At 46.1% G+C, this 24,327-nt stretch overlaps 1 protein-coding gene across 5 annotated transcripts in view; it reads right to left on the bottom strand.

Moving 5' to 3' along the window:
• The window catches only part of immp1l (inner mitochondrial membrane peptidase subunit 1), a 202,684-nt gene that overhangs the window by 121,465 nt on the left and 56,892 nt on the right, over window positions 1–24,327 (bottom strand). The window contains exon 3 of one of the 5 annotated variants that reach the window (XM_038807873.1): window positions 7,092–7,142. The exons of the other annotated variants lie outside the window; for them this stretch is intronic. The gene's annotated coding sequence lies outside the window, so the exon portion shown is untranslated. The remainder of the gene's footprint in view (window positions 1–7,091; window positions 7,143–24,327) is intronic. 5 annotated transcript variants of the gene reach the window in all.

Below are 24,327 nucleotides of genomic sequence, written 5' to 3'. Positions count from 1 at the left end.
TAATCGGGGGCTTCTCACACCCCCTCAACCACTGGGCTGTTAAGTCCCCTGACGCTTCAAGTGACTATTTTTCTGTGGATGCGCCCCACATTCCGGAGTTTCCCTTTGTTAGGGGGCCATTCAAAATGGCCGAGGTCAACTTGATCACCGTGAGGCTGGGCCCGGCGCTCCGGTGTTTCCCTTTGTCCAGGGGCCACCCAACATGGCCAGCAATGAGTGTTTGCCCTGTGGGTGAGCCCCTGCACTCCGGCATTTCCCTTTGTTTGGGAACCCTCCAAAATGGCTACTTGCAGCGCCATCTTGTTCCCTGTTGCCGTGTGTGGCTTGTTATAGCCAGCCTAGAGCCCTCTCCAGTCCCTTTGTTCCCCCTATGGGGGTGGCACGGTGGTTAGCACTGCTGCCTCACAGCTTCAGAGACCCGGGTTCAATTCCGGCCTTGGGTGACTGTCTGTTATGAGTTTTCACTTTCTCCCACGTCTGTGTGGGTTTCCACCTGGTGTTCCGGTTACCTCCCACAGTCTAAAGATGTGCAGGTTAGGTGGATTGGCATGCTAAATTGCGCATTAGTATCTAAAATGTTAGGTGGGGTTACTGTATTACGGGGATGTGATAGAGGCTTGGGCTTAAGTAGGGTGCTCTTTCCAAGGACTGACACAGACTCAATGGCCCGAATGGCTTCCTTCTGCACTGTAGGGATTCTATGATTATGCACCTCCCCCCCCCCCCCTTTCCACCTCCGCTTGTCACCTCCCCGCCTCGTGACATTTACTCCTCGCCCCCCCCTCCACGTCACCAGGCGCTCTCTCCCCGCGAATGATGCGCAACGCCCCCAACCTCGCTCGTACCTCCTGACACTAGCTTTCCCATGTTGTAGCTCCTTCCTCCCAGGGTCGGTCTGAGCTTTTCCTTTGCCTGCTATGTTTCTTCCCTCTTCCTCTTTCTTAGCTTTCTGTTTCGGAACAAGGCGGTACAATCTCGCTCAAAATGTCTTTCAGTTTCTCAGAGTGGCGTCTTCACTTCTGTGTCTGCTTTCCCAGCCCATTCTTTTGGACGAATTTCTCCGGTTCTGCAGGGGCCATAAAATAGTGCTACTTGCCCTGGAAGGTCACCCATATCTTGGCTGGGTACAGCATCCAAAACTTCACCGCACTTTTGAACAGGGCCTCCTTTGCTCTGTTGAATTCGGTCAGGCGCTTGGCCAGGTCTGCCCCAATGTTGTGATATATTCGTATCTGGTGTCCCTTTCAGGTGCAGATTCCCATCTGACTGGCCCATCTCAGGATTCTCTCCCGGTCCCCCGGTGCATCTTCGCAATTATTGCCCTCGGCTGTTCCCCAGCCCTGGGTTTTGGTCGGAGCGTCCTGTGCACCCAGTCTATCTCTGGCGGGCTGGGGAGCTGTGCCTTCCCACCTGGGCAACGTAGTCAGTGGGGTTCCTACCTTCTGTTTGCTCCGGCAGTCCCACTATTGGGCAGCCTGGTAGCACAAGTGGATAGCACTGTGGCTTCACAGCGCCAGGGTCCCAGGTTCGATTCCCCTCTGGGTCAGTCTGTGCGGAGTCTGCATGTTCTCCCCGTGTCTGCGTGGGTTTCCTCCAGGTGCTCCGGTTTCCTCCCACAGACGTGCAGGTTAGGTGGATTGGCCATGATAAATTTCCCTTAGTGGTCAAAAAGATTAGGAGGGGTTATTGAGTACGGGGATAGGGTGGAAGTGAGGGCTTAAGTGGGTCGGTGCAGACTCGATGGGCCGAATTGCCTCCTTCTGCATTGTATGTTCTATGTTATAGTCTGAGGTTCTGGTGCCTCGACCGGTTCTCTTGGTTCTCCATCTTCCCCTGGGATGCATCAACCTTTCTATTTCTACCTCCAGGATGACAAGCCAGTTGCTCTGGTATGTGGAAGCGTTTTCTAGCTCCTGGATTGTGCTCCCCTGGGCCTCTGCTCGTCTCTCCATTTTGTCGAGGGTGCTTCTGTGACCGCCATCTTGACCGCTGCCTAGATTCCAAGCTTTATATCCTCCTTGAGCTCCTTTAGCTTCACAGCACCAGGGATCTGGGTTCGATTTCCATCTTGGATCACTGTCTGTGCGGAGTATGCACGTTCTCTCAGTGTCTGCGTAATATTTCTTCAGGTGCTTCAGTTTTCCCCCATAAGTCCCGAAAGACGTGCAGTTGGGTGAATTGGACATTCTGAATCATCCCTCAGTGTATCCAAACAGACGCCAGTGTGTGGCGACTAGGGGATTTTCGCAGTAACTTCATTGCAGTGTTAACGTATGCCTACTTGTGACAGTAATAAAGATTATTATCACGTTCTGGTGAGGAACGTCCTCCAGCGAGAGGTTGTTGGCCCCTCTCCTTCAGGTGTTGCCAGGGCTTCCTTGCCTCGTGTGTCTGCCGTCTCACTCGCCGGCTTCTCCAGGCTCCTGCTGCCTCTCATTTCCTTGTGGCCTCTGGTATGGTTTGGTATTTTAGCAAATATCTTATATCTTTGTTTCTAGGTTGAAGACGGGGACAAGAGGATGCTTTTTTCCTCACATTCCGGCGGGCTATTTTGGATAAAATTACCTAAATTTGATTTCCTAGGAGGAGAGCCACCTTCCATGCTTCTGCTCGACACATCCCCATCCCCATAACTGTAAGTCTCAGAAAATGCAATATTGAAAGCGGGTTCAACAGTTAAGCTAACAAATAGTCTTTTCTGCGACAATAGATGTGAATTCAGGATGCTATCTTTCTCGAGTTAACACTTCAGGTTGATCACCACCTTTCATCAGACTACCTGTTTCTCTCTGCAGAGATGCTTCCCGACTTGCTAATTATTTACAGCATTGTGTCTTTTTGTTTCAGATCACCAGCATTCACACTTTTTTACTGTTGTTTTGGTATGTTGTCACATCAGAAAATTCTGTTGGGGGATATGCGGGGGGTGGAATTGATAAAGGTCATGGTCCATTTCAGTACAATGGCATGGGCGAGTGCAGAGGCACACTTGCAATGAAACACACAGTGCAGCACTGCGGGGCTCAACCATACTGAGAGGTGGTGGTGTGTGCCTCAAAATTGCAAGACCGCCTCTGCTGCAAAGCCTTCCGCGAGGCAAGGAGGCGGCGCTGGTGAAAGGCCATTGAGGGGAGCAGCAGGACGACTCCGAATCTCCATGCCAGGGCTGAGGAGAGTGGAAGGGCAACCAACCCAAAAGAATAGAGGTCACCAGGCCAGAGAGCCAGCAACAGCAGCCAACCAGGAGGAATCAGGGATCAACGGTTAGCGGGAGCGGGGTGACTCTACCACAGCCAGAGGCCAACCAGGCACAGGGCCGAGAGTGAGAGGGCTGGGCTGGGCAGCAACCAGACTGGGCAGTGAGGATGAGATTTTGGGTTTCTGTGCCTCAACAGGGCCAGGATGAATATTCACGAAGATTTTTACTCCTGCTGTTGAGAACTCATGTGAGTATGGAACACAGAAGAAACAAAGGCCAGAAATTGGCAACATATAGAAGTTAGGCAATGCTTTATGGAATATATTCACAGTTAGGAGTCTAATGGTAAGGTAAATGAGCGGAGGGCTCAAACTGACACTTGAAAGTAAATTGCAGCGTTAACTGAAACATGGCTTAAAGAAGGGAAGGAATAGCAGCTCATAATACTGGTTACGGCATTTTCAGCCAAAATAGAAAGGGTAATTAAAAATAACGGGGTCACAATATTGGTTAGAGGAACAATTATAGCTGTGAGGGGGCTGATATGCTAGAAGGATCACCACATGAGTTGAACTGAAGAACAAAAAAAAGAGTCAATCATACTGCCAGGATTGTACTATAGACCTCCAAACAGTCAGAGAGGCAGATAGAAAAGCAAATGTGTACGGAAATTTGTGAAGAGCAAAATCAATATTGTAGTAATAGTAGGGTATTTCAAATGCTCTAATGTTAACTGAGATAAAATCACTGTAAAAGGTATCGAGGGTATGGAATTCTTAAAATGTACTCGGAAAACATTTTTAGTCAGCACTTGGAAACTCCTACAAGAGAAGGGGTAGTTCTGGACTTAGTTTTAGTAAATGAAACTAAACGGGCGGGATTTCATAAGCAACATGCCACAGGAGGTGGGCCACCATTGGCTGACAGCAGGATCGTCTGGTTGTCAATGGGGCTTCCTGTTGAACGCACCCTTCTCTGCCGAGAAATCCGTGGCAGTGGCACTTCGTCGGCGGGACTGAAAGGTTCTGCCAGTGTGAAAGGCTGGAAAATCTCACCCAATTGGCGGAAGAGGCATCAGTAGTACAGCATTTGGATCATGATTTAGTTAGGTTCAATGTAGTTATGGATAAGGACAAGTCCTCTATTGGGGAAAGGCCACTTTTACTGAGCGGAGATGTGATTTAGCAAAAATGGGATGGAAGCAGCACCTTGAAGGTAAATCAAGGAGGTGATGAGTGAGGGTTAAGAACAAATATATTCCTAACAAAAGGGTGGGTCTCTCGAATCTAGAGCCCCCTAAATGTCAAGGATAGAAAAGTCAAAAAAAGTAGAAGTTTGTCAGCTACCGAGTGTTCAATACTGCAGAAAGCCTGGAGGAGCATGGAAAGTGCTTGCGTGAAATTTTGAATAAAAGCAAAATTGGCTGCGCAGTTGATAGAGAGGACGAAAGCTGTCAATTGCAGGAAGATGTCAATGGACCAGTCAGGAAAGTGGCAAATAGAATTCATTCCTGAAGTGTGAAGTAATGCATTTGTGCAGTGAAAACAGAGCGAGAGAGTACCAATTAAATGTTCAGATGTTGAGAAATATAGAGGAACTGAGCAACCTTGGAGTCATGTCCACTGATTCCTAAAGGTAACAGGACAGGTAGATAGTGGTTAAGATGTCATGCAGAAACATTCTATGCCTAGGATGATGAAGGAAAGGGCAGAGAAAGTAGGCGGGATTCTCCGTCCCGCCAGTCAGCCAATAGGGTTTCCCATTGTGGGCAGCCCCACGCCATCAGGAAATCCCCAGGCGTGGATGCGCGACGGAGAATCACGCCAGCTGAGAATCCAACCCACTATGTTGGAATTGTATAAAACACGAGTTAGAGCATAGCTGGAAAACTACATAAAATTCTGGTCACTGCAATACAGGAAGGATGCGATCAAACAGAAAAGGATACAGAGGAGGTTACAAGGATGTTGCTAGGAATTGAGAATTTTAGCAACACAGAAAAGATGGATAGACTAGGGTTATTTTCTTCAAAACAGAAGATACTGAAGGAAGATTTTGGGTCATTTTGTTTGCAACAGAAGAGACTGAGGGAAGATTTAATTGAGGCGTATAAAATTATGAAGGGTTGAAATAAAGTGCACAGGAACGGCTTATTTCCTTTTGCAGAGCCAATAACCAGGAACATAGATTTAAAGTAATTGGTTAAGGACTAGAGGGGAGCACAGGAGAATTATTTTCACCCAGAGGGTGGTGAAGGTCTGGAACTCACTGCCTGAAAGGGACATAGACGCAAAAACCCTCATATAGCATTTAAAGAGTACTTAGATATGCACCTGAAGAACTTAAGATATGCTCCATAACTAATGGAACGTGGGATTAGGCTCGATAACTATTAGTCATCAGAGACATAATGCGCTAAATGCCCCCTTCTGAGCCATAAATTGCTATGATTCGCAGAATAAGGGATCGGCCATTGATGACCGAGGTGAGGAGAAATTTCTTCAAGGGTTTTGAACCTTTCAAATTATCTACTGTATACAGAGATTTTGGGGGAGGTGGGCAGGGTACTGCAGGAAGAGGTAGCAGAGATAGGAGAGACATGGTATTGCCAAATGCGGAAATAGGTTCAGGGGCTGAATGGCCTACTTTCACGTGGAGATACAGTTAAACTGATTATCCAGCTGCAGAATATGAATTTTGCAAAATGCTACATTCAGTTGATAATTTTTCGACTCAAACAAAGCCTTACTCAGAAGGATCTACACTAAAAAGGAATACTTGACAAAATACAGTTCTTGGGGAAGAGGAGAGTACATTTTTCATGCATGATATGAAAATGAAACGAAAATCGCTTATTGTCACAAGTAGGCTTCAATGAAGTTACTGTGAAAAGCCCCTAGCCGTCACATTGTGGCGCCTGTTCGGGGAGACTAGTACGGGAATTGAACCGTGCTGCTGGTCTTGTTCTGCCTTGGTCTGCTTTAAAAGCCAGCTCTTTAGACCGGTGTGCTTAAACCAGCCCCTAATATCTGATGCCTTCCATGTTCCAAGTTTAAAAAATAAATGAAGAAATAGATTATGCACAAAAATATTTTTATTTATTGCTTGTAATGCACTATACTGCATTTTTTAATAAATCAAGCAAACCTTTTTGGGACATATTAGTAAAAATGCTCATAACTTAAAGTATAGATCTTACGCTCCTGGTCTAAATTCATTATTTACTGAAACCATCTCAGTTTACATTTACTATTCAGTGCAAAATAGAAGAAATCACTTTGACTCCCCAACTGAGAGTAAAGAGGTGGGAAAGGATTACTTCCCAGGGCTGAGCAGTGATATTGCCAGGTGGTTCCCAACATTGAAGGTGTTTATCAATAATCGCATTACATTGCCACTAAATCTTACAGGCAGCAGAAATATCACCAAAGCTGCTTTCATCTCATTCCTTCAAAATGACTTGCAAGTCGCTTCACCTTAAAGAAGCAAAATCCACATGCAGCTGCTGCTTTAGCAACCAGTGGATGCAGTGAGAATGGCAAATGTGATCCAATTTCACTGTGCCGGTGGCCTCTATTCCCTGTCCAATAATACATCTGTTAGAAAATCCTGCAGCTACAAATCAACTTTAATCCTACCAGGGACCTCATGTTGGTCTCATCTTCCAAACATTGCAGCAGGTTCTGGCTGATTTTTGTCAGTGTCTGGGGATGCTTTCAAATCCCAGCTCTACTGGGAAGAATAAGTTAAGGATCACAAAGCATGACCCCAAAAACCCCGATATGACTATATGGTGACCCAGGGGCATTCATTCTAGGTGAAGATTAGAACTTTGCATAATAAGATTACACGGCAAGTGAACGATATCAAGGGACTATCCATATGTACTTGCCTTGTTTTGTATGGCCAGGCTTTACTCCATACTAAAAAAGCATTTTTCTTTCTGGTAGAAATGACAAGGATTCACATAAATTAGTTGATCATTTCAAGCTTTAATTTATCTCCCATTACATCTGTGTTACTGACAGCTCTTTTGCAAACTAGGGCATTGTTCTCCTTTATTCTTTCACTGTATCATTCTAATTGCAATTTAGATGCACACAGATTTGCTAGAAATTTACACCTGGTCTGACCTTACAGAGGATTACAAGTGACTGTGTACACAATAGTACAGAGAAATCAATGAGCTCTCCGATTAACCAGAACATCTGCGTTATTCCTAAATTGCAAATATTCATTAAAAAAAACTGTCCTCACACTTAATTTCAAGCAGGGGAAATTTTTTAATGAAATTCTTCTCAAAAGAATCCAATAAAATTATTATTTATATTCTATGAGGACATTTTAAGCAATCTGATAAACAGCAGAAAACATGAAAAGCAAATGTTGATTAAGATTGAACAGAAAATATTTGAAAGTTCATGTAACAAGATTAATTATTTTTCTTTATAAAGTTAATGGCCTCTTTGCAGTGCAGTTTTGATTTGGATATAGCTATGTTAATCAATAATTTTCCTCATAAAATTAATTCAAATAAAATATTAGCACAGTGATTAGCACAGTTGTTTCACAGCGCCAGGTTTGATTCCCGACTTGGGTCACTATCTGTGCGGAATCTGCACATTCTCCCAGTGTCTGCGTGGGTTTCCTCCGGGTGCTCCGGTTTCCTCCAACCATCCAAAGATGTGCGGGTTAGGTGGATTGGTCATGTAAATTTCCCTGTAGTGTCCAAAGGTTAGGTGGGATTGCTGGGTTCCGGGAGTAAGGTGGAGGTGTGGGCTTAGGTAAAGTGCTCTTTCAGGGACCAGTGCAGACTTGATGGGCCAAATGGCCTCCTTCTGCACTGTAAATTCTGTGATAACTACGATTCTCAATTTTTCCCCTCAATGGGATTAGTTTATTTTTAAAATAAAATTCTCTTTAAATTGAGTCCAACATAGCTTTGAAGAAAGAAAACATTGACATCTCAACTTTATTAATGATGGTTGTTAACGGTAATTTCAAGGTTGTGATACACGAGTGGCTTCAACTCAAATAATTGGCACAAATCGTCTAACCCAAGACTGTAGTAAAGAATATGGGAGCATGTTCTTCAATAAGAAGCAATTTAAGGACACGCTTTTAATAAATGTATTTTACATCAAATATATTGGGAGGAAACAGGTGGCACAGCGGTTGCACTGCTGCCTGACAGCGCCAGGAAGCCAGGTTCGATTCCACCCTTTGATGACTGAGAAGTTTGTACATTCTCCTCGTGTCAGTGAGAGTTTTCTCCGGTTGCACCCGTTTCCTCCCACAGTTTAAAGATGTGCATGTTAGGCAGGTTGGCCATGATAAATTGCCCCTTGGTGTCCAAAGGTTATGGAAGTGGGGTGGGAAAGTGGGCCAAGGTAAGCTGCTCTTTCAGAGCATCGGTGCAGACTCAATAGGCCAAATGGCCTCCTTCTGCACTGGAGGGATTTTATGATTCTATTCTATGAAAGGCAAGCCCATTACCTTTGTACTCAATGGCATAGGTCCCTCTTCTGTGGGGTGTTTTCAGATATCAATGACTGCAGTGACACTGACTATCTAGAGATCATACGCAAGAATATGTGCAATATTAATATGGGATGATTTTTTTATCCTCCTTATCAGGAGATGGCGCTCACAAAAGGAAAAGTCTGAAAATGAGAAAAATTGATAAATTGTTGATTGAAATTGTGACTATAAGAAACAGGAAGCTTATCATACATAAATAAACATACATACATGAAATACTGAATATGATTGATTCATTTCAGTTTAATTACTTCAGTTAAATTACATTGTTTTACTATTTTCTGTTATACTATTTTCTGTTAAAGTTCAATCTATTTGAAATGAAATGTTTTCTTACGATTGATCAAATTTCGTTCTTCACTTTTAACACTGATACTAATACTTTCATGCACAGCCAAAAAGTCCACAAACAGTAGAAATACATGACAGCTTACAAAATTGGACAAATAAGCCTCCAAATGTCTCAATCCAAGACATTATGTAATAGAATTATATTCCTGTTACATATCACTTATGACAGGGAAGCTACTGTTTTCTTTCCTCCTTATTTAACAAAAAACACCTCTCGTCTCATACTCATAAACGAGAACAGCAATATCTATCCACATTTAATCCCTAGACTTCAAAACTCATGAATAAAAATTAATCATTTCACTTGAGCATCCAAAATATGCTGAGCCTATTAGACAAGAACAAAAGCATATGCACAAAAGAGTTTTAATAAATTTCAAAGCCTGTCAGAACAGTGTTCTCATTTAAATTATAAATTGCAAAATATGCAATGAAGGATCTGGACTGCAGTGCCACTAAGCAGATTACACAAAACCCTGCGTTCAGTATGATAATGTGCTCAAGGCCTCCCAGATGGGAGTCTAAAATAAAAAGGCTATCACTGTAGCAAGGGAAAGCTCCTTGTGATCTCTAGTCTCTACACTGCAGATGACAGCCAAATAGTATGTTGATTATTCTGTTTGTGTTGCTTAGCTCATTTAATACAGGATAAAAGTGATGTGATCCACTGTGAATTCAATAGGTTCTGCTGTGTTATTAGTCTTAATGTAATTAAGCCTCCGATTTCAACTTTATGATACACCATACTACAATGCTAAGAGAATTTTGGAAAGCAGAGGTAGCATTTAAGCCTGGCAGTGACGAAGGACAAATTTGAGAGCGTTTAAATCTAATGAAAGAGAGTGTACAATGTTTATCCCAGCAGTAATTGCCAATAAGTAGAGTTCAAGATACAGTGAAACAAGATCTCATCACAACAATTAAAACAATGTGCTAAAAAAAGAAAATTCTGTTACTTAATGAAAAGGATAAACTTGATCAAATATCTAATTTCAAAATGGTATTCATAATTTCATTGAGCATCAACTCTTTGTTGGGTGTGGATGAATCCTGAAAACACTCCTACTATCTTTGCAGTTTTCAGAGACTCTACCATCTCAGTGAAACACACACAGACCAGACATAAAACTTTCCATTAACAAACTGCGGATAATACCATGATAAACGCAAAGTAATTATATCACTAATGCTCTTGTATCAGCATTGTCACACATTAAGGACATGAAATATCAAAATTTCAACATTTACACATAACATTTGCATATAAAGTGGAAACAATATACATTTTAAAAACACACACAAACTAGGGGACGTCTTTAAAATGGTAATCGCATCTTGGAATTCAGTAGAGTAGATGATAAACTAATTGAGCTTCACTCTTGGCAGTAATGATTTCGTCTGAACTCAATTAGATTACTGCTTGTAACCATTTTCAACTAACCACATACTTTCTTGTATTAAGCACAGTAAGAAAGACACACTGAACCGCATATCTGTATTCAACTTTGTATATGGTTCCAACATGTTTACTTTTATTCAATCATTGTTCAGCTGCCTTCTACAAGCATCTAGGTTGAAGTGTTTACTGCCATACTCCCCTGTAGTTATATCGATACAGCTCTGCACATTAGAAGATAGAAAGTGCAATTTGCACTGTAATAATGAACTTCCAGGTAAATATTTTCTCCTAGCCTCCATAAGTTGGCAGGAGCTTTTCTGCAATAATTTTCTAGATCTAACAGTATTAATTGCAATCACTGAAGTGCTGCTGTTGGACAATAAACAGAGTTTAAACAAGGTGCACATTTCATTTTCAAGTTACATTGTTTGAAGTCCTACTTTAATGTACATTAATACTATGAGGTTAAATCTAAATGAAAAATCTTGCCCCCTCTGTCTTTTGTGTTTGGCAAGTATTTTATAAAGTTTGAAAATATGCTGACTAACCTTTCACACCCACTAAATGTCATTACAGCACTGTCAGCCACACGAGTCTAATGAAATTTAAACATTGGACAAATATCAGTGAATTACAGCAACAGCTGTTAAACCATTTTACTTGTATTTACTCAGAAATGGGAATTTGCCATCAGCATTAGTAATCCAAATCTCTTGGTAGTACTTCTGGAATTTTTCTAATGATCACCCAGGTATTGGGCTGAGATGTCAGAAGCTTTTGTCAAAAACGTTATTGATCAATTAATATTTTTAGATTTAGATTGTAGATTTATGGATTTAACAAAAAATGCACTTTATCTGATGCTATTCTAGGTCAGTATAGATATCAACATCAGCTTGACAATCCGCTTGTCTTTGAATTTGAAGGTGTTGTTCAAATCCTACTCCTTGAAATGCGCAGACAATCTCAGCTGGCTTGGACTGTACCACTGAGGAAATGTTACCTTGCCAAAGCAAAGACATGTCTGCCTACTCTTCTGGTTCAAATTAATATTAAATAGCTTTTGGCACATTTCCATTTTCCTGACCACCACATGGATACCACCAAAATCAGATGAAAGAAAAAAAATGTACTTACATCAGACCTTCAAAAGTACAAAATGTTTAGGGCAGATGTCAGAGGTTGTTTCTTTACAGAGTGGTGGGTGCGTGGAATGCACTGCCAGCGGAGGTGGTGGAGTCAGTCATTTGGGACATTTAAGTGACTCTTGGACAGGCACATGGACAGCAGTAAATTGAAGGGGTGTAGGTTAGGTTTATCTTAGATTAGGATAAGTGGTCATCCTTGATAGAGAGTTCCAAAGAACAAGGTAAGCTATGTAATTGGTGTACAGGTTGTGAAATGCACAGAAGCCCAAACTTCAAAGACAGAAGATATGAGAGAGAAAGGCTGGGAGAGGTTACAGGGGTATGGTAACATGAGGTCATGTAGAGATTTGAAGATGAGGACATAAGTTTTAAATTTAAACTTCAGGGAGTCAGGTATGTCAGCTATGTATGATTGGGGATTGTGGTGATGTGGAGATTCCGAAGCTGGACTGGGGTATGCACAGTAAAAAAAAAATCTCACAGCACTAGGTTAAAGTCCAACAGGTTAATTTGAAATCACACGCTTTGGAGCGCTGCTCCTTCATCAGGTAAAGTGCTTCATTTGTTTTTTAATGAGCGTGAGTGGAGTGAGTGATAATCACAGGTAATCGAGGGGTGAATTGTCTCAAGCCAGGGGAGTTAGTAGGATTCTGCAAACCCGGGCATTATAGTGGGGTTGCATGTAATGGAGCATGAACCAGAGCTCCCGTTTGAGGCCATCCTAATGTGCGTGGAATTTGGATTTCTGCTCGGCGATTCTGCGTTGTGTATCTTGAAGGTCTCCTTGGAGAATCTTTACCCGAAGATCGGAGGCTGAACGTCCTTGACTGTTGGAAGTGTTTCCCGACTATTCTTGCCTTGCGATTGTCAAGCAGTGTCCGTTCATCCGTTGTCATACTCTGCATGGTCTCGCCGAGGTACCACGCCTTGGGACATCCTTTCTTGCAGCGTATGAGGCAGACAATGTTCGCCGAGTCGTATCAGTATGTACCGTTTACCTGGTGGGTGGTGTTCTGACGTGTGATGGTACTATCCATGTTGGTGATGCGGCATGTCTTGCAGAGGTTTCAATGGCAGAGTTGTTGTGTCGTGGTCACTGTTCTCCTGAAGGCTAGGTAGTTTGCTGTAAACAATGAGGTTAGGCGGTTGTTTGAAGGCAAGTAGTGGGGATGGCCATGGTGAGATATCGTCGTCATTGATGACCTGTTGAAAGCACCGAAGATGATGTTGTAGTTTCTCCACTCTGGGGAAGTACCTGGTGACAAAGGGTACTCCATCGGTTGTGTCCCACGTTCGTCTTCTGAGGAAGTTGAGGTGGTTTTTCGCTGTGGCACATCGGAACTGTCGATCGATGAGTCGAATGCCATATCCCATTCTTACGAGGGCATCTTTCAGTGTCTATTGTGTTCTTCCTAGACCGAGCAGATCCTGTGTACACTGAGGGCTTGTCCATAGGGGATGGCTTCTTTGAAGTATTTAGTGCGAAAGCTGGAGAAGTGGAGCATTGTGAGGTTATCCATGGGCTTGCAGTAGAGTGATGTGCTAAGGTGCCTGTCCTTGATGGAGATGCGTGTGTCCAAGAATGCAACCCAATCTGGAGAGTGGTCCACGGCGAGTCTGATGGTGGGATGGAACTTGTTAATGTCATCATGTAGTCGTTTCAGTAATTCTTCGCCGTGAGTCCAAAGGAAGAAAATATCGTTGAAGGTTCCATGCAACAAAGAGGTCATGCTTGAACTTGTACATGAAGATGTTGGTGCATTCAGGTGCGAACTTGGTCCACATGGCTGTTCCATGTGTTTGGTGAAGAACTGGTTGTCGAGGGTGAAGTCAACTGCGCCTGGAGATTGGCAGTTGTTGGTGCTTTACCTGATGAAGGAGCAGCGCTCCGAAATCTTGTGATTTCAAATAAACCTGTTTACTTTAACCTGGTGTTGTGAGACTTCTTACTGGGGATTGAGAGACAGCATATGAGTAGCTGTATTTTGGACAAGAGTTTATGGTGTGTGAATAAAGAAATCCCAGCAAGCTGACTTTGGAATAATTGAGTCTTCAGGTACAAAAATGGCTGAAAGTATTTTGGAGACATTAAGACTGCGCTTGATACTGGACATTTGTGGATCATAGTGGGTCAAAGACCGTATCGGGCATATGGAATACTTTCTTTCATTTAGGCCAGATATTGAAATCAAAAGTAGAGATGCATTGATGGAACTGTATAAAATGATGGTTAGGCCAGAGCTTAGGTTTTGTGTACAATGCTGGTCACCACATTACAGGAATTACATAATTGCTCTGGAGAGAGTGCAGAGGAGATTGACGAAAATGTTGCCAGGGCTTGAAAATTGCAGCTTTGAGGAGAGGTAGGCTAAAGTTGTTTTCCTTAGAACAGGGGTGGCTAAGGAGTGACCTAATTGAGGTGTACAAAATTATGAGTGGCCAAAACAGTGCAGACAGGAAAAGCTGGTTTCCCCTGGCTGGGGGTTAATTAGAGAACATTGTTTGAAGGTGACTGGCCACAGATTTGAGAAGACAATGAAAACTTTTTCAGGCAGATGGTGGCGAGTGTCTGGAATTCACTGCCTCAGTTGAAGGTTGACGCTGAAATGCTCAACTCATTGAAAATGTACCGGGATCTGAATCTGAAGTGCTGTAACCTGCAAGGCTGGAGACCAGGTGCTAGAAAGTAGGATAAAAATAAGACTCAAATTTCTTTTTTCTCTTTTTGGCTGGCGCTGGCACGATGGGCTGAATGGCCTCTTTCTGCACCGTAACTTTTTTATGGATCTAATCTTTTGGAGGTAGAAATTTTGCAGGGACCAGGAGGGGGCTGCATGCACCAAAGAAGCAATGGGCGGGATTCTCTGTCCGCGTTCACCCGGCGACCGGAGAATCCCGCCCAAGGCCAATGGATTTTCCCATTGTCGGCGTCTCGCCCGTGGTGCTCTTGCAATGGCCGAAAGAATCCAGCCCAACGTTGATGGTCAATATCAGAAACCACGGCTCAAGTCCTGCTGTTGAATTTGGGCAGGATTCTCCGTTTGAGAGACAATGTTCTCCTGCCAGAGGTACCGATGGGAGCGCAAATCAGGAAGTGATTCCCAATCCTTGCCATGCAAAAACCCAGTAGGGAATCCTGCTATCAGGCCATCATTTTGAGCAGGCGGCTTGAAAGGAAGGTCCCGCGGCTGGGCCCCTCTCTACGCAATTCAGCCCCTCTCCCAACCACTGGATTTTAGGAGTACCCCCCCTCCCAGTATGGGTGTACCCGAGCCACCCCCACCATACCATCCACCCCAAGAAGTGAGACCTGTGACTGGAAGCTAGAGAGAAGACCAGACAGAGGCAGTGGAAAAAGATCACTGCTTTAAACCACGCTTGGGCAAGACACCTGTTGGCTCAGGCACAGGAAGCAGAATCTGTCAATTTCTGGAAAGAGAAAACCAGTCAGCTGGGTTTAAACTCCCTCAGATCCTTGGATCTGCAAGCCTTCTCTTTGACACTGATTTTACTAGGCTGTGATGGATAGCTTTCAAACACATAAAGCTGTCAGCATTGTTCCATTCATCTCCCTTCAGGGTCGAGTAACTTTGAAGTGGTCAACTGTGAAACTAACCAAAGTTTATAAACATCAAGTTCCTGGACCACATCAAACAGTGTTATGTGCTCTGTTAGTTTCAATGCTGACTACTTCAAAGTCACTCAAGCATGAAGGGAGATGAATGGAAAGCACTTAACGCTGTTTGGAACTCCGCTACTAGCGGCACCCGGTGGAAAATCCAACCTTTTGTAATACATGGGCAAGAAAGTGACCATAGGAGCAAAATAAGTGGTGGAGATGTAAAACTGCATACGATCAGCATACACAAGGAAGCTAACTCTGTGGGAGAGAAGATGTAATTGTGATACAGCATAAAGAGGAGGAGAATAAAGAGGGAAAAGATTAATCTTGGTCCATCTTGTAACATCAGTGAAGGGAAAGGAATCTACAATATGCAAAAAGTTGCTGATTCACACTAAATGCATGTGTGCATCAGTGATAGATTATAACCCTAATTTCCACAGCAAACATTTCCGCTTAATTTATATTAATTATCGAGGAGCAGTGATCTAAGGCGATTGGTAGGAGATTTAAGACGACCTGAGGCAAAAGCTTTTCACCCAGATAGTAGTGAGTGTCTGGAATTCACTGCCTGTGCCAAGTGTTGGGCGCGATTCTCCCAAAGGGAACAAAGTCTCCGAGCGAGTGTCTTTAGCTGCATTTTTCTCGGTGCTTGCACAGAGAGGGGTTGGGCCTAAACATGGCAGAAAGCCCAGCCTCAAAAAGGGTACCCCAATCTCAATGTCTCAGTAAAAGCCCCCATCCCACCAACATCGGGGCATCAGAGCTTCTCCACCCCCCCCCCCCCCCCCCCGCCCCCAACTCTCCCAACACCATCCTCCCCAGCATCAGGGCTTCAGTGATTCCTTCCCTCACCACCATCCTCACCAGCATTGGAGCCTCAGTGTCACCACCCCCATCCCCCAGCAAGGATCGCCAGGATCTGGACCCTCCCAATGGGTCTCCCTTAAGGCACCCTCGGTACCCCCACAAAGGCACTACCCCTACCCCCCACAATTCTCGCCAGCATCATCCCCCCCCAATGCCTGTACCTCCCTCAGGTGAGACACCTCGCTATGGGTAACCAAATGCCACCCCTCTCTTCATGGCCTCCCAGATTCATGTCCCCACTTTCAGGCCCCACCCCATTTTACACAACGTGACTGGAGAATCATCCCCATAAAGTAAAATCTCTTGACATTTACGCTTACATATAGGTCACAGATATGAGGATGAAAATGCTTGTCTGAGTTGAGATTCAGGTTCTCAATGTATTGTGTAATAGAATGACGCAGCACAGGAGGACGCCATTTGGCTCATCATCAATATCAATGTCATTCTGGAATGTTCAGAGATCTCAGAACAGGAGAATAAATACAAAGCATAATCATAAAGCTTTGAATAAAAAATTGAAATTGATGGATTTATAGACTGTGTCCCCTAAATATCAGTAACAATCCGAGCATCCGTGGTGATGAAAATTAGAATGAAGCTAACGTCAAGCTGGTAGGAATAATTACAAATAGCCAGAATTGTAGAAGTCCCCAAAGCATAAATAAAAGTCCACTGAAAATTAAATTTGGCTTCTCTCGAAACGGTAAAGCCTTGATCTTGGCTTCCTAAAGCAGGAGAGAATGAATGTTCATGACATCCTGTCACATTTACCAGAACAGCTGCTCTCTGGGTCCCCAGTGCAGGGATACCAAAAAACAGATGCTCACCCTTAATCCTTGCCATGCCATGGCTGGGCCAAAGAGTGGGATCACTCAACATTTCAGCTTCAGGGTTAGGAGCAAACTTTCAAAGTAAACACCATTTCAGAAAGGTTCAATCGTCATTCTGTTGCTTAATCATGACTATTATCAGTTAAGAGACAAATTAATAAAATAAAATGCCAGTAATTAAGTGAACTGTCAATTATCAGTAGTAAATTTAAGACTATCCATATGTCAACAACCTAGTAAACGGCAGTCATTGTAACTTCAAAAAGGCTACATGCTACCTGATGAACCTCCTTGACTTCTCAGACAACTCAAGTGGCCTGTACCAAATCTCACCTGCAATAAATTACCCATTTGTAGTTTCTGCAACACCATTGAAAGTACTTAGCTACCTCATCTAATCTGCATATACACAAGTTAACATCATCTGCAGGTCTGATCAGTTAGCATTGATATTCGGAATTTAATTAACACAGAACAACAACAGTGGGGATAATGAACTAATCTCTGGAGTGCGTTACTCTGTGTTTTCCCCCCCAATCATTGCATCACTCATCTAATAAGTACCTGATGCGTTATTCCCATTAACCAGCTCCATTTTCACACAAAGGTTTATCTCCAATTCCCACTGCGTTCAGTTTCAGTAGTAGTCTTCCATGAGGAATTTTATCAAAGGTTTTTTGGAAATCTAAAGATACTGTAATTTGCATTTACACTTTCCACTTGGGAGGTCATGTTCATTTAAAAAGGCAAAGTGATTAGTTAGGTAAAATCTACTCTTTCTGAAGCCATGGCTGTTACTTACTAGATTACAGGTAATATCCAATTTTGTTCCTGATAATCAATGTCATCATTCTACCAGATGCCGATACAAGATTGTTGGATCTGTAGATTTCTCCTATTTTTGAACAGATATTTTAGTAATTATCCCCATTCTACTGGGATCTCAACATTTTGTGATTCATTTGTTTTCTTTTAAAAATAATTTCTATTAAAGTTTTCACAGAATATTAACAACAAAAATATAAAGTACAAAATGCAAAAAATGTAAAGGAAACTCAGTAACAAAAATAATAAATTAACACCCGCCCAAACACATAGCAAATATATACACCCAGACAAAACCTCCAATATATAGAAACAAAACTGAAGTAAAACGCCCCCCCCCCCCCCGGTTGCTGCTGCCACTGACCATTGTCTACCGTTCTGCCAGGAAGTCTAGGAACGGTTGCCGCCACTTGAAAAACCCCTGTACCGATCCCCTCAAAGCACATTTCACCCTTTCCAATTTGATAAACCCCGCCATTTCATTGATCCAGGCCTCAATGTTTGGGGGCCTCGCATCCCTCCACTGAAGAAGAATCCTCCGCCGGTCTACCAGGGATGCAAAGGCCAGAATACCGGCCTCTTTCGCCTCCTGCACTCCCGGCTCCTCTGCAACCCCAAATATTGCGAACCCCCAGCCCGGTTTGATCCTGAACCCTACCACCCTCGACACCGTCCTCGCTACTCCCTTCCAAAATTCCTCCAGCGCTGGGCATGCCTAGAACATATGGGTGTGGTTTGCTGGGCTCCCTGAGCACCTAACACACCTGTCCTCCCCCCCAAAAAACCGGCTCATCCTTGTACTGGTCATGTGTGCCCTATGCAACACCTTGAACTGTATGAGGCTGAGCCTTGCAAATGAGGAGGAAGAGTTGATTCTCCCTAGGGCATCTAGTCCCCTGCTCGATCACCTCCCCTAGCTCCTCCTCCCACTTACCTTTCAGCTCCTCCACCGAGGCCTCCTCTTCCTCCTGCATCACCTGGTATATTGCCGAAATCTTCCCCTCTCTAACCCACATCCCGAGAGCACCCAATCCTGTACCGTGCGTGGCGACAGCAACGGAAATCCTACCACTTGCCGCCTAACAAACGACCTTACCTGTAGGTACCTAAAGGCGTTTCCCGAGGGAGCTCGTACCTCTCCTCCAGGCTCGCGAACTTCCCATCCACGAACAGGTCCCCCAACCTCCTTATCCCTGCCCTGTGCCACCCCGCAAACCCTCCATCTATCCTCCCCGGGACAAACTGATGGTTTCCCCGTATTGGGGTCCACACTGAGGCCCCCAACACCCCCCTGTGCAACCTCCACTGCCCCCAGATTTTGAGGGTAGCCGCCACCACCGGGCTCACGGTATACCTCGTTGGAGGGAGCGCCTCCCGTTGCCAGCGCCTCCAGACTCGTACCCTCACAAGACGCCGTTTTGTGATTCATTTGTAACGGCCAACTTTCATCTCTAATCTCTCATATAGTTCATATACACACCAGCAATCAAGCTCAGAAGTGAAATGCTCCTGGGTTTGTTTTGGATTTAGATCGTTGATACTGGTATCTTCAAATCCAAACCTGAATTTGTTTGCATGATGATGTTATGAAAGCTCCATGAGACTGCCATGATGCCACAACGAATGTGGACAAAACAGTTCATTTTGAACCTTTAATGTTTTTTACATTATCCACCAGGAGACATTTGGGGAATCATTTCCAAACTGTTAAAAACGCTCTTTCCTAACCATTTCTAAATTTCTCTTTGGTACTTGAACTGGCAGCACAGTAGCATAGTGGTTAGCACAGTTGTTTCACAGCTCCAGGGCCCAAGGTTCGATTCCTGGCTTGGGTAACTGTCTGTGGGGGTCTGCACGTTCTCCCCGTGTGTGCGCGGGTTTCCTCCCACAGTCCAAAGATGTACGGGTTAGGTGGATTGGCCATGCTAAATTGCCCTTAGTATCCAAAAAGGTTGAGTGGAGTTACTGTGTTACGGAGATAGGGTGGAGGTGTGTGCTAGGGTAGGGTGCTCTTTCCAAGGGCCGGTGCAGACTCAATGGGCCGAATGGCCTCCTTCAGCACTGTAAATTCTATGAACTCTACGAATTGCAGAAAATCATGATCTTTTTTTAAAAAATATATTTATTCAAAGTTTTTCAATAATTTTACAAAACACTCCAAAAAGGAAAATATTACAAAGGAAAAAGGGCAACATGCCAACCAAACAGAACAACTTAACCCTCTAAACGATAAACAGTTTAACAAATTAACACTCAACTCAAAACAAAATAGGGCAAGCACCCCTTTCAAAAAGGAAAATAAATCAGCCCCCCCCCCCCTCCCCTGAGTTGCTGCTGCTGTTGACCTCCACCTAACGTTCCGCAAGAAAGTCAAAAAACGGTTGCCACCGCCTGGTGAACCCCTGCAAGGACCCTCCCAAGGCAAACTTTATCTTCTCCAACTTAAGAAACCCCGCCATGTCGTTGACCCAAGCCTCTACACTTGGGGGCTTCGCGTCCCTCCACATTAACAAGAGCCTTCTCCAGGCTACCAAGGAGGCAAAGGCCAGAACTGCGGCGTCTTTCAACTCCTGCACTCCCAGATCCTCAGATACCCCAAATATCGCTATCTCCCAACTTGGTTTTACCCGAGTTTCCAAGACCTTGGACAGAACCTTTGCAAAGCCCTTTCAGAACTCCGCAAGCGCCTGGCACACCCAGAACATATGGGCGTGGTTTGCTGGACTCCCCGAACACCTCACACATCTGTCCTCCACCCCAAACAATTTACTCATCCTCGCCCCTGTCATATGTGCCCTGTGTACCACTTTAAACTGGATCAGGCTGAGCCTGGCGCAAGATGAGGCAGCATCTTGTGGGGGTGGGGGGGAGTTGTTGGGTTACGGGTATAGGGTGGATACGTGGATTTGAGTAGGGTGATCATTGCTCGGGGGCCGAAGGGCCTGTTCTGTGCTGTACTGTTCTATGTTCTATGTAATTGACCCTGCCCAGGGGCAGCCCATAGGCCCTCATCCAGCTCCTCACCCAGCTCCTCTTCCCACTTGCCCTTCAGCTCCTCCACCGAGGCTTCCTCCACCTCCTGCAGCTCCTGGTATATCTCCGAGATCTTACCCTCTCTGACCCACACGCCCGAGATCACCCTGTCCTGTATCCTTCGGGCAGGCAGCAGCGGGAATTCCCCTACCTGCCTCCTGACGAACACCCAAACCTGCATATACCTGAATGCATTTCCCAGGGGTAACCCAAGTTTCTCCTCCAGCGCCCTCCAAATCCCCCATCCTTCTAATTCCCGCCCAGTGCCAGCTTCGGATCCCACCATCTACCTGCCCGGAGCAAACCTATGGTTGTTTCGTATCGGGGACCAGACTGAGACCCCCGTCTCCCCCCTATGCTGTCTCCATTGCCCACAAATCCTCAGTGTCGCCGCCACCACCAGGCTCGTGGTATACCGCGTCGGCGGAAGTGGCAACGGTGCAGTCACCAGTGCCCCCAGGCTAGTACCTACACAAGACGCCGCCTCTAGTCTTTTCCATGCCGCCCCCTCTCCCTCCATTATCCATTTCCGAATCATCGACACGTTTGCTGCCCAGTGGTAGCTGCAAAGGTTCGGCAGCGCCAACCCACACCCCCCCGACTGCGCTCCAAGAACAGTCTCTTAACCCTCGGGGTCTTATTTGCCCACACAAATCCCATAATACTCTTGCTCACTCGCTTGAAAAAGGCCTCAGGGATGAGAATGGGCAGGCACTGAAACACGAACAAGAACCTACACCGTCATCTTGACAGACTGCACCCTGCCTGCCAGGGAGAGTGGTAGCATGTTCCACCTCCTAAAGTCCTCCTCCATCTGGTCCACCAACCGTGCCTGATTGAGCTTATGCAAGACCCCCCAACTCTTGGCCACCTGGATACCCAAATACCGTAAACTCCTCTCCACCATCCTGAGCGGCAGCTCCTCCAACCTCCTTTCCTGGCCCCTCGCATGCACCACAAAGAGCTCGCTCTTCCCAACATTAAGCTTGTATCCCGTGAAGTCTCCAAACTCCCTAAGGGTCTGCATGACCTACCCCATCCCCTCCACCGGATCCACGATGTATAGAAGCAGGTCATCCGCGTATAGTGAGACACGGTGCTCCTCCCCCCCCCCGGACCAAACCCCTCCAGCTTTTGGACTCCCTCAGTGCCATGGCCAGCGGCTCAAATCGCCAAGGCAAACACCAGGGAGGACGGGGGCACCCCTGCCTCGTTCCACGGTACAGTCTAAAGTACTCTGACCTCAGCCAGTTCGTCGATACTCTCGCCACTGGGGCCTGGTACAACAATTTAACCCACCCTATGAACCACTCCCCAAACCCAAACCTGCCCAGTACCTCCTACAGGTACTCCCACTCCACCCGGTCAAAGGCCTTCTCCACGTCCAATGCCGCCACCACTTCTGCCTCCCCCCCACTCCGAGGGCATGATAATCACATTCAGGAGCCTCTGCACATTTGCATTCAGCTGCCTGCCCTTCACAAACCCCGTCTGATCCTCATGTATCACTTCCGGGACATAATCATCAATCCTAGTGGCCAGGACCTTCGCCAACAACTTGGCATCCACATTGAGGAGTGAAATCGGCCTATACGAGCCACACTGCAGCAGATCTTTGTCCCGCTTGAGAATAAGCGAGATCAGAGCCCGCAACATCGTCGGGGCAAGAGTTCTTTTTTCTTTCGCCTCATTAAAAGTTCTCAACAGCAACGGGGCCAACAGTTCCGTGAACTTCCGATATAACTCAACCGGGAACCCATCCGGTCCCGGGGCTTTGCCTGTCTGCATGCTCCCCGACCCCTTAACCAGCTCCTCCATCCCGATCGGGGCCCCCAAACCCTCTACCTGCTCCTCCTCCACCCTCGGAAACCTCATTTGGTCCAGGAATCGCCACATCCCCATCTCCCACTCCGGGGCTCTGATTTGTACAAGTTCCCATTGAAGTCCCTAAAGACCTCATTTATTTTGGCTGGACTCCGCACCGTGTTCCCTCCCGTGTCCCTGATTCCCCCAATTTCCCTAGCCGCCTACTTCCTTTGCAGCTGATGCGCCAGCATCCGACTCGCCTCCCCATATTCATATGCTGCACCTTGTACCTTCCTCCACTGGGCCTCAGCTTTCCCCGTAGTCAGCAAGTCAAACGCCGTTTGGAGGCTCCGGCGTTCCTTCAGCAGCCCCATCTCGGGTGATTCCGCATATCTCCTATCCACCCTAAGTATCTCCCCTACCAATCTCTCCCTCTCCGTCCTCTCCCTCTTTACTTTGTGAGCCCTGATGGAGATTAGCTCCCCTCTGACCACCGCCTTCAGCGCCTCCCAGACCACAATCACTGGGACATCCCCGTTGTCATTGGCCTCCATATACCTTTGTACGCACACCCCCGACCCGCCCACAGACCTCCTCATCCGCCAACAATCCCACTTCCATTTGCCACAGCGGGCGCTGGCCCCTCTCTTCCCCTAACTCCAGGTCCACCCAGTGTGGGGTGTGATCCAAAATCGCAATGGCCGAATACTCCGTCCCCTCCACGCTCGGAATCAGCACCCTGCTCACCACGGAAAAGTCTATCCGTGAGTAGGCCTTGTGCTCGTGGGAAAAGAAGGAGAACGCCCTCGCCCTTGGCCTAGCAAACTCCATGGATTCACTCCCCCCCCCCCCCCCCCTATCTGATCCATAAACTCCCTCAGGACCTTGGCCGCAGCCGGCCTCTTACCCGAACTAGACCTAGACCGATCCATTGCCGGGTCCAGTACCGTGTTGAAATCCCCCCCCATAGTCAGGTTCCCAGCCTCCAGATCCGGGATCCGGCTTAACATCCGCTTCATGAACACTGCATCGTCCCAATTTGGGGCATATACATTCACCAGCACCACCCGGGCCCCCTGTAGCCTACCACTCACTATCACATACCTGACCCCTTTATCCGCCACACTACCCACCGCCTCGAAAGTCACCCGCTTGCTCACCAAGATTGCTACCCCCCTGTTCTTCGCGTCCAGTCCGGAGTGAAAGACCTGCCCCACCCATCCCTTCCTCAGCCTGGTCTGATCCGCAACTTTCATTTGCGTCTCCTGTAACGTGGCTACGTCTGCCTTCAGTCCCTGTAAGAGCGCAAATACCCGGGCCCTCTTGACCGGCCCATTCAGGCCTCTCACATTCCACGTGATCTGCCGGATCGGGGGACTACCTGCGCCGCCCCCCTCCCCATGCCGACTAGCCATCTAAGGCCAGCCACGTGTACACGTCTCCTGCACTCTCCAGCCCCCCAGGCGGAGGCTCCCCGCCCCGACTCACCCTATTATCTCCAGCTCACCCTCAGTCAGTACAACAGCAACTCAGTTCTCCCTACCCCCCCCCCCACCCCCCAACCCCCCCTCCCCCGGCCAAGCAATTGCTTAACCCCCCTTCTCCTCCCATTCCACTCCCGTAAGTCAGCTGACTCCTGCTGACCCCGGCCGCTCCCTTCTCTGCCACTGATCCCCGTTGGATTACCCCCCCCCAAATCC

The sequence above is a fragment of the Scyliorhinus canicula genome, chromosome 9, assembly GCF_902713615.1.
Source record: "Scyliorhinus canicula chromosome 9, sScyCan1.1, whole genome shotgun sequence".
Taxonomy (NCBI): Eukaryota; Metazoa; Chordata; class Chondrichthyes; order Carcharhiniformes; family Scyliorhinidae; genus Scyliorhinus; species Scyliorhinus canicula.
Note: the sequence above shows the minus strand (reverse complement) of the source record. Positions and strands in the feature narration are given on the sequence as shown.